This window comes from Triticum aestivum, chromosome 5A (genome assembly GCF_018294505.1).
Source record: "Triticum aestivum cultivar Chinese Spring chromosome 5A, IWGSC CS RefSeq v2.1, whole genome shotgun sequence".
In the NCBI taxonomy this organism is placed as follows: Eukaryota; Viridiplantae; Streptophyta; class Magnoliopsida; order Poales; family Poaceae; genus Triticum; species Triticum aestivum.
Genome location: NC_057806.1, coordinates 482401265 through 482411588, shown reverse-complemented (window position 1 = coordinate 482411588; position 10324 = coordinate 482401265).

Here is a 10324-nt window from a genome sequence, read left to right as displayed (position 1 = left end):
CTTTCTTTTATTTAATTCCCTCAAGATCATGGCAAGAAAGCAAAGCCCCCAACTCAAAACTACTCTTTATTATATATATGTCACGGACTCGATTACATAGATAGAGATCGAAACAAAACTCAAAGCTAGATCATACTAAAAAACTTTATTCTACTAGATCAAGATATAACCAAAAGAGTCAAACTAAGAAAAATGATAAAGATAAAGATGTGATGATGATACGATACCAGGGCAACTCCCCCAAGCTTGGAAGTTGCCAAGGGGAGTGCCCATACCCATGTAATTATGTCTCTTTCTTCGGAGGTGGTGATGTGATATTCTTGGCGATGATGCCCCTTAGGATGCAATTCTCTTCCCTGAGCTTATTTATTTGCTGCTTAAGATCCATTACTTCCTTGCGAAGCTTGCCCCTGACAGCTAGAGCTCCATTCACCGATGGATGTTTCATGGTTGCGAGAGAAAAGGCAACACTCTTTTTCACATTTTCATAAGAGAGAAATCTAGCATTGGGAGGAATGGCCGAATTTGGTATTGTTGAGCTCTAAAGTTCCTCCAGCATGAATCTGGTTTGAAGTCGAGAGGTAACTTCTTGATCCTCCTCCATGGCATCCACCCTTTTCAAGTCAGCCTCCATCTCTTCCTCCGTTGATTGCCCGAAGTGGTCAGCTTCGCTGTAAGATCTTGGGCCCGGGTTCGGGTGAGATACCCGACTCTCCGACCGACTCTTGCGAAGACATCTTGCTCCAAATCTGATGTAGAAACAACTCAAAACAAAAACCGTAGGTTTTGTCGTGGTACTGTGGTCAAAACTTTCTGGAGAATATATAATGAATTTTTACCGACCAAAAGAAGTATCATGCAAGAAAACGGAGTCCGGGGGCACATGAGGTGGCCACAAGGACGGGGGGCGTGCCCGGGGGGTAGGGCGCGCCCTCCACCCTTGTGGTGGCCTCGTGTCTCTCTCAGACTACTTTGAATTTTCCTAATTTTTTAAATATTCCAAAACAGAGAAAAATTGCTACTGGAAACGTTTTGGAGTCGGTTTACTTACGTACATACCTATTCCTTTTCGGAGTCTAAAACGTTCTAGAAAGTGTCCCTTATGTACTCCGCCGGTGTTACGTATTAATAATATTGGTCTCAACATTTATGGGAGTACCTGAGATATAATGTTTGATTCTTTGAGCGTTTACCACCTTCGGCATTTTTGATTTTTATGGCACCGGAACGATAGACCTCCTCGATAATGTAAGGGCCTTCCCATTTAAAGAAAAGCTTTCCTGCAAAAAAAATTTAACGAGAGTTGTATAGCATAACATGATCACCTACATTAAACTCACACTTTTGTATCCTTTTGTCATGCCATCTTTTAACTTTTTATTTAAACAACTTGGCATTCTCATAGGCTTGGGTTCTCCATTCGTCAAGTGAGCTAATGTCAAATAACCTCTTCTCACCGGCAAGTTTGAAATCATAATTGAGCTCTTTAATAGCCCAATATGCCTTATGTTCTAGTTCAAGAGGTAAGTGACATGCTTTTCCATAAACCATTTTATAGGGAGACGTACCCATAGGATTCTTATAAGCAGTTCTATAAGCCCGTAATGCATCATCAAGTTTCTTAGACCAATTCTTTCTAGATCTATTAACAGTCTTTTGCAAAATTAATTTAATATCTCTATTACTCAATTCTACTTGACCACTAGACTGAGGATGATAAGGAGATGCAATTCTATGGTTGACATCATATTTAGCAAGCATTTTATGGAAAGCACCATGAATAAAATGTGAACCACCATCAGTCATTAAATACCTAGGGACTCCAAACCTCGAAAAAAATAACTTCTTTAAGCATCTTACTAGAAGTGTTATGATCAGCACTACTAGTTGGAATAGCTTCTACCCACTTAGTAACGTAATCAACAACAACTAAAATATGTGTATACCCATTGGAGGAAGGAAAAGGTCCCATATAATCAAAGCCCCAAACATCAAATGGTTCAATAACAAGTGAATAGTTCATAGGCATTTCCTGACGTCTACTAATATTACCAATTCTCTGGCATTCATCACAAGACAAGACAAACTTACGGGCATCCTTAAAGAGAGTGGGCCAATAGAAACCGGATTGCAATACCTTATGTGCAGTTCTATCTCCAGCGTGGTGCCCTCCATTAGCCTCGGAGTGACACTTGCCTAGGATCTGTTCCTGTTCATGCTCGGGTACACAATGTCTAATAACACCATCTACTCCTTCTTTATAAAGGTGTGGGTCATCCCAAAAGTAATGTCTTAAATCATAGAAAAACCTTTTCTTTTGCTGGTATGTGAAACTAGGTGGTATAAATTTAGCAACAATGTAATTAGCATAATCAGCATACCATGGAGCATTACGAGAAGCATTTATGACAGCTAATTGTTCATCAAGAAAGCTATCATTAATAGGTAGTGGGTCATCAAGAACATGTTCTAACCTAGACAAGTTGTCTGCAACAGGGTTCTCAGCTCCCTTTCTATCAATAATATGCAAATCAAACTCTTGTAACAAGAGAACCCATCTAATAAGTCTAGGTTTAGCATCTTTCTTTTCCATAAGATATTTAATAGCAGCATGATCAGTGTGAACAGTTACTTTGGAATCAACAGTATAAGGTCTGAACTTATCACATGCAGATACAATTGCTAAAAATTCTTTTTCAGTGCTACCATAATTTCTCTGCGCACTATCTATAGTTTTACTAGCATATTGAATAACATTTAATTTCTTATCAACTCTTTGTCCTAGAACAACACCAACAGCATAATCACTAGCATCACACATAATTTCAAAGGGTAGATTCCAATCAAGTGGCTGAACAATAGGTGCAAAATTCAAGCCTTTCTTAAGTATTTCAAATGCTTCTACACAATCATCATCAAAAACAAAAGGAACATCTTTTTGCAATAGATTAGTGAGAGGCCTAGAAATTTTAGAGAAGTCTTTAATAAACCTCCTATAGAAACCAGCATGACCAAGGAAACTTCTTATACCTTTGATATCTTTAGGACACGACAAATTTTTAATAGCATCTACTTTAGCTTTATCAACTTCAATATATCTTGCAGAAATTTTATGCCCCAAGACAATCCTTCATTAACCATAAAGTGGCACTTCTCCCAATTCAAGACAAGATTAGTTTCTTCACATCTCTGCAAAACTCGGTCAAGCTTGCTTAAGCAATCATCAAAAGAAGTTCTGTAAATGGAGAAATCATCCATGAAAACCTCAACAATCTTTTCATAAAAATCAGAGAATATAGCCGCCATACATCTTTGAAAGATAGTAGGTGCATTGCATAAACCAAAAGGCATACGTCCATAAGCAAAGGTACTGAAAGGGCAAGTATAAGTGGTTTTCTCTTGATCATCTTTTGCCACAGGTATTTGAGAGAAACCAGAATAACCATCTAGAAAACAAAAAATGCGTATGCTTGGATAATCTTTCTAGCATTTGATCAATAAAAGGTAGAGGGTAATGATCTTTTCTAGTAGCTTTATTTAATTTGCGGAAATCAATTACCATTCTATAACCTATAACAATTCTTTGTGGAGTCAATTCATTCTTATCATTAGGAACAACATTAATACCTCCTTTCTTAGGGACACAATGGACAAGACTTACCCATTGACTATCAGCAATAGGATGAATTATACATGCCTCCAGAAATTTTAGTATTTCATTTCTTACCACTTCTTTCATCTTAGGATTTAACCGTCTTTGATGATCACCAACTGGTTTAGCATCTTTCTCCAATTTTATTTTGTGCTGACATAGAGTGGGACTAATGCCCTTAAGATCATCAAGAGTATATCCAATAGCAGCAGAATGCTTCTTCAGAGTTTTCAATAATTTCTTTTCTTCATGCTCTGAAAGGTTAGCACTAATAATAACAAGATATATCTTATTTTCATCAAGATAAACATATTTCAGAGTACCAGGTAATTGTTTAAGATCAAACACGGGATCACCCTTCGGTGGAGGAGGATCCCCAAGGATTTCAACAGGAAAATTGTGTTTCAAGATAGGCCCTTGATTAAAGAATACTTCATCTATTTCCCTTCTTTCATTCATAAACATATCATTTTCATGGTCTAGCAAATATTGTTCTGAAGGGTCAGTAGGAGGCACGGCAATAGAAGCAAGACCAATAATTCATCCTTACTAGGCAATTCTTTATCATGGGGTTGTCTACGAAATTTAGAGAAATTAAAATCATGAGACATATCCCCTAAACCAATAGTAACAATATCTTTCTCGCAGTCTATCTTAGCATTAACAGTATTCAAGAAAGGTCTACCAAATATAATGGGACAAAATTCATCTTGTGGAGAAGCAAGAACAAGAAAATCTGTAGGGTATTTTATTTTCTCACACAAGACTTCAACATCTCTAACAATCCCTATTGGTGATATAGTATCTCTACTAGCAAGCTTAATAGTATTATCAATATCTTCTATCTCAGTAGGTGTAATATCATTCATAAGGAATTGCACTCGCACTAGAACCCACATCACATAAGCCATGATAATAATGAACTCCTATTTTAACTGAAACAACAGGCATGCCAACAACAAGTCTATATTTATTTATAGTATCAGGTTTGGCAATTCTAGCAGCTTCATCACAGAAATAAATAACATGCCCATCAATATTATCAACTAAGAGATTTTTAACCATAGCAGTACTAGGTTCAACTTTAATTTGCTCAGAGGGTGTAGGTGTTCTAGTATAACTCTTATGAACTATAGTTGAAGCTTTAGCATGATCCTTTATTCTAACGGGAAAATATGGTTTGTCAATATAAGCAGTAGGAACAATAGGATCAACATTATAAGTAATAGTTTCGTGTTCAACTTTAATAGGTCCTACTACTTTAACTTCAATGGGAGGATGATATTTAAACCACTTCTCCTTAGGAAGATCAACATGAGTAGCAAAAGATTCACAGAAAGAAGCTACTATCCCAGAGTCAAGTCCATATTCAGTGCTAAATCACGAAAAGCATCGGTATCCATAAAAGATTTAACACAATCAAACTTAAGGTTTATACCTGACTCTTTACCTTCGTCGAGTTCCCAATCTTTAGAGTTGCGTTTAATTCTTTCCAATAAATCCCATTTGAATTCAATATCCCTCTTCATATAGGAACCAGTACAGGAAGTTTTGAGCATGGATCGGTCATTATAAGAAAGCCGAGCATAAATTTTTTGAATAATAATTTCTCTTGAGAGCTCATGATTGGGGCATGAATATAACATTGACTTAAGCCTCCCCCAAGCTTGAGCGATACTTTCTCCTTCACAAGGCCAAAAATTATATATATAATTCCAATCACGATGAACCAGACGCATAGGATAAAACTTCTGATGAAATTCCAATTTCAATCGGTTGTAGTTCCATGATCCAATATCATCACATAGCCTATACCATGTCAATGCCTTTCCCTCAAAGATAAAGGGAAGACCTTCTTCTTGACAACATCCTCAGGAATACCTGCAAGCTTAAATAATCCACAAACTTTATCCACATAGATTAGGTGCATATCAGGATGTAATGTTTCATCTTCATCTCCTGCAAAAGGATTAGCTAGCAGTTTCTCTATCATAACAGAAGGAATTTCATAATAAATATTTTCAGTAGGTGCGGTAGGTTGAGGAGCTACTCTTTGCTCTTCTAGTCTAGGTGAAGATACCCCTAACAAGCCCCTCAAAGGATTACTTTCCATAGTAGCAAGTGACAGTAAATTTCAACACACTATATAAATGTCTCCTTACCAAATTTCACTTACCAAAGGCACTTCACTCCCCGGCAGCAGCCAGAAAAGAGTCTTGATGACCCACAAGTATAGGGGATCTATTGTAGTCCTTTCGATAAGTAAGAGTGTCGAACCCAAAGAGGAGCAGAAGGAAATGACAAGTGGTTTTCAGCAAGGTATTTTCTGCAAACACTGAAATTATCGGTAACAGATAGTTTTGTGATAAGATAAATCATAACGGGTAACAAGTAACAAAAGTAAACACAGTGCAGCAAGGTGGACCAATCTTTTTTGTAGCAAAGGACAAGCCTGGACAAACTCTTATATAAAACAAAGCGCTCCCGAGGACACATGGGCATTGTTGTCAAATTAGTTTTCATATGATTCGCGTTCGTTACTTTGATAATTTGATATGTGGGTGAACCGGTGCTTGGGTGCTGCCCTTCTTTGGACAAGCCTCCCACTTATGATTAACCCCTCTCGCAAGCATCTGTAACTATGAAAGAAGAATTAAGGTAAACCTAACCATAGCATGAAACATATGGATCCAAAATCAGCCCTTATGAAGCAACGCATAATCTAGGGTTTAAGATTCTGTCACTCTAGCAACCCATCATCTACTTATTACTTCCCAATGCCTTCCCCCAAGCCCAAATAATGGTGAAGTGTCATGTAGTCGATGTTCACATAACACCACTAGAGGAGAGACCGCATACATCTCATCACAATATCGAGCGAATACCAAATTCACATGATTGCTTATAACAAGACTTCTCCCATGTCCTCAGGAACAAACGTAACTACTCACATAAAGCATATTCATGATCAAGATCAAAGGAGTATTAATTATCATTAAGGATCTTAAAATATAATCTTCCACCGGATAAACCAACTAGCATCAACTACAAGGAGTAATCAACACTACTAGCAACCCGCAGGTACCAATATGAGGTTTTGAGACAAAGATCGGATACAAAAGATGAACTAGGGTTTGAGAGGAGATGGTGCTGGTGAAGATGTTGATGGATATTGACCCCCTCTCGATGAGAGGATCGTTGGTGATGATGATGGCTTTGATTTCCCCCTCCGGGAGGGATGTTTCCCCGGCAGAACAGCTCCGCCAAAGCCCTAGATTGGTTCTGCCCAGGTCCCACCTCGAGACGGCGGCTCTTTGTCCCGAAAGCCTCCTTTTGATTTTTTTTCAGGTCAAAACACACCATATGGCAGAAGATGGCAATCGGAGGCCTGCCAGGGGCCCACAAGGACGGGGGCGCGCCTAGGGGTTAGGGCGCGCCCTCCACCCTTGTGGCTGGCTGGTGGCCCCCCTCTGGTACTTTCTTTGCCCAATATTTTTTATATATTCCAAAAACATGCTTCGTGAAGTTTTAGGACTTTTGGAGTTGTGCAGAATAGGTCTCTAATATTTGCTCCTTTTCCAGTCCAGAATTCCAGCTGCCGGCATTCTCCTTCTTCATGTAAACCTTATAAAGTAAGAGAGAAAAGGCATAAGTATTATGATATAACATGTAATAGCAGCCCATAATGCAATAAATATCAATATAAAAGTATGATGTAAAATGGACGTATCAGGGCCCGCCGAGTCAGCGTCATGCCGCTTCGTCGTCCTCATTGCCTCGGTTCCCGCGGGTATCAATGCCAAGGCTGCCGTGCCGGTCAGCCTTCCATTGATGCCTCACGGGCGGCATAGTGAAGGCGCCGCGTCGCACGTCCCGCCCGCTCCCGCCATGTGGCACCCGGCGGGTAGCTTCTCACCGCGCCGCTTCGGCTATAAAAGCCAGCCTTCCCGCCGGGGACGCCATAGTCGCCACACCTCCTCCTCTCTCGCCTCGTCTCGCCACAGAAGCCACTCTCCCCCTCTTCCCCCGCTGACGAGCAATGGTCGAGCGATACCCAGGCGACGCCGTGGCGGCAAACGGCTTCGGCCAACACCATCTTTGTGAGGACGAGACGCGCCTCCTCTACGAGGCCGACTACCCGGCGCCCCCAGACATGCAGGTGACGGTCTCGTGGAGCTGAGCGCCGGCGGCGTCCCGGTGCCCTCGGTGCCCACCGGGGCTGAACGACGCACCGAGATTGCCCACATACGCTCGTCACTGTCGGAGGCGCGGCAGAACGAGCTGAGGTACGCCGCCGACAGCCACACATTATGGACGATGTACTTCGACCGCCGCCACACCGACCAAGCTGCCTCCGCAAACGGCGTCATCCCCCACGGCCGCCTCAATGCCGACGGGCGGCGCGAGTGGTGGGGCGTGCCCAGCCGCACCCTCGAAGCCGTCTTCGACCACATCGAGACCGGCAACACGCCGCGCCTCAAGTACCCGGCGTCCCCGTCCTTCTCTCGCCGCCACCGGAGTTCCTGGACGCCGCGGCAAATGGAGGCGGCGACCTCCTTGTCGTTGGGTTCCGGTTTGCTCTCCTTCGGATCGCCGGCGCTTCGCCCCGTCAAGCCAGAGCCGCAGGAGACGGCGCTTGGGCGCCGCACCCGCAGCAGCGCCCTCGTCATCAACGAGGGCGGCCGCTCCTTCCCTCGTTTCCTCCGCCTCGTCCGGGCGAAGACCGAGCCAGGGTTGCTCCCCGTCAAGAAGGAGCACGCGGAGATGGCCGCCACCGATGAGACCACCGTCAAGTGGGCGAAGGCGGACTACGTCCGCGAGCAGGTGGAGCGCCAGCGCCGGGCCTATGAGGAGATCAAAGCTCGGCACCATGGTCGCGACGAGGGCGGCGTCGTTGTCCTCAATAGCGACGACGAGGAGGACGCACCCGGGCTGTCCAACCCCCCGCGCGTCGGCGACCCTGGTCAGGGGTGCAGCAGGGATGGCGGCGGCTCCGGCGGGACGCAGGGTGACGACGACGACAACAACTACACCCGGTTCTACAGGCTCCTCGGCATGTAGAAGGCGGGCGGCAGTAGCGGCGTAGGCTAAGCGTAGTAGGCGTAGTTTGTTTTCAGTTTTTTTGTATAAATTTGAATGAAATCGCTGAGTTTGTGTCGTGTTTGTACAAATTTGAATCAAATCTCGAGTTTGCGCGCCGATTTGGGGGCGACCTGGGGCGGCGACTTGGAACACAATCGCCCCACGCCTAGATTAAATGTCGGTTTGGCCCCAAACATCGCTTTTTCGGCGTCCTAGGCGTAGTCCTGGCCATCTCCGACCCGGCCCTAAAATCCATGCCTAGGCCCGATGGGCTTGCCCGTGGGCCGGGCTTGGGCCTGAGTTTTGAGCCCACCAGCAGAGCCTAGACGGGCTTGGGCTTGGCATATTGGCATTTTAAGGAAGAGGCCTGGCCTACGGCCCTAAGCCCTAAGGGCTTTTCGGGGTTTTTTACCAGATGGGCTGGGCTTGGGCTTGAAAAGTAGGCCCAATGGTAAGGTCTGGGAGGGCCTGGGCCTCAGTTTTCTGCCATGGGATTTTTAGGCCCGGCCCATGACCAGGTATACCTCGGGGGCCGAACGGGTGGAGATGCTCTTATAAGCCAAGGACCCGAGAAGAGAGAAATCAAACTCATGATGGTAGACCACCACATCCCACGCGGTGGCATATGTCTGTCCTCGCAATTGCTAGTAATTATCATGAAGCTAATCGCAAACAAAATGATAATAGAGAGATGAAGTGGACGAAACCAGACCTCATGTTCATAAAGGTAAATGTTGATGCGGCCTATTTTGCAGATGAAAGTGCAGGAGCTTCGGCAGCTGTAATTAGAGATGATAAAGGGAATTTTTTAGCAGCACAATGCAAGTATATACCTCATGTTGCAGATGCAATGATGGCTGAAGCAACGGCAATGCGTGATGGTCTAGTGTTTGCAAACTCCCTAGGGTTTCCTCGTGTGGAGGTGGAATCAGATTCCTTAAACGTCATAAACTTTTGTGATGGCCAATCTAGATGGTGGGATGCTGCAACAGCAATTTTCGCGGAATGTGTGGATGTTTCTTCTTTAATAGGGAAGGTTGTCTTCAAGCCTTGTTTTCGTTCTTTCAATCAAGCGACGCATGTGCTAGCTAACTTTTCTTATTGTAATAAGACCTCTTTAAACTGGACAGACGAGCCTCCGGGTTGTCTGATCTCTTCGCTTGTGGACGATGTAATGCCTATGTTAAATCAATAAAGCTAGTCATGATGGCCTTCCTAAAAAAAGGTTTATCCCCAATTCGCTTAGTCCCTTGCGTAGTTATTGTGGAAAATATGAAACCCTAGAATTATGTGTTGTATTGATTTGACCCTTGTGTAGGGTATATATAGGAGTACAAGAGGGGTAGAGACTTGGAGTACAAGACAAGTTACATGTGGTCTAAACTAATTCTATCTCTATCTCCTTATCTCTAACTTAAACCCAATTATATTTCTAACATTCCCCCTCAGTCGTAGCGGGAGTGAAGCGGACGAGTACGACTGGATTTGAAGTCTTGCGCTTTCGTCGTCTTCTCCGCTGCGCCATCATCAACTGCGTCTCTGATGGGTTGGCACCTAGGGCGGTGATTGCATCCCCTTCTGGTGCCTTCA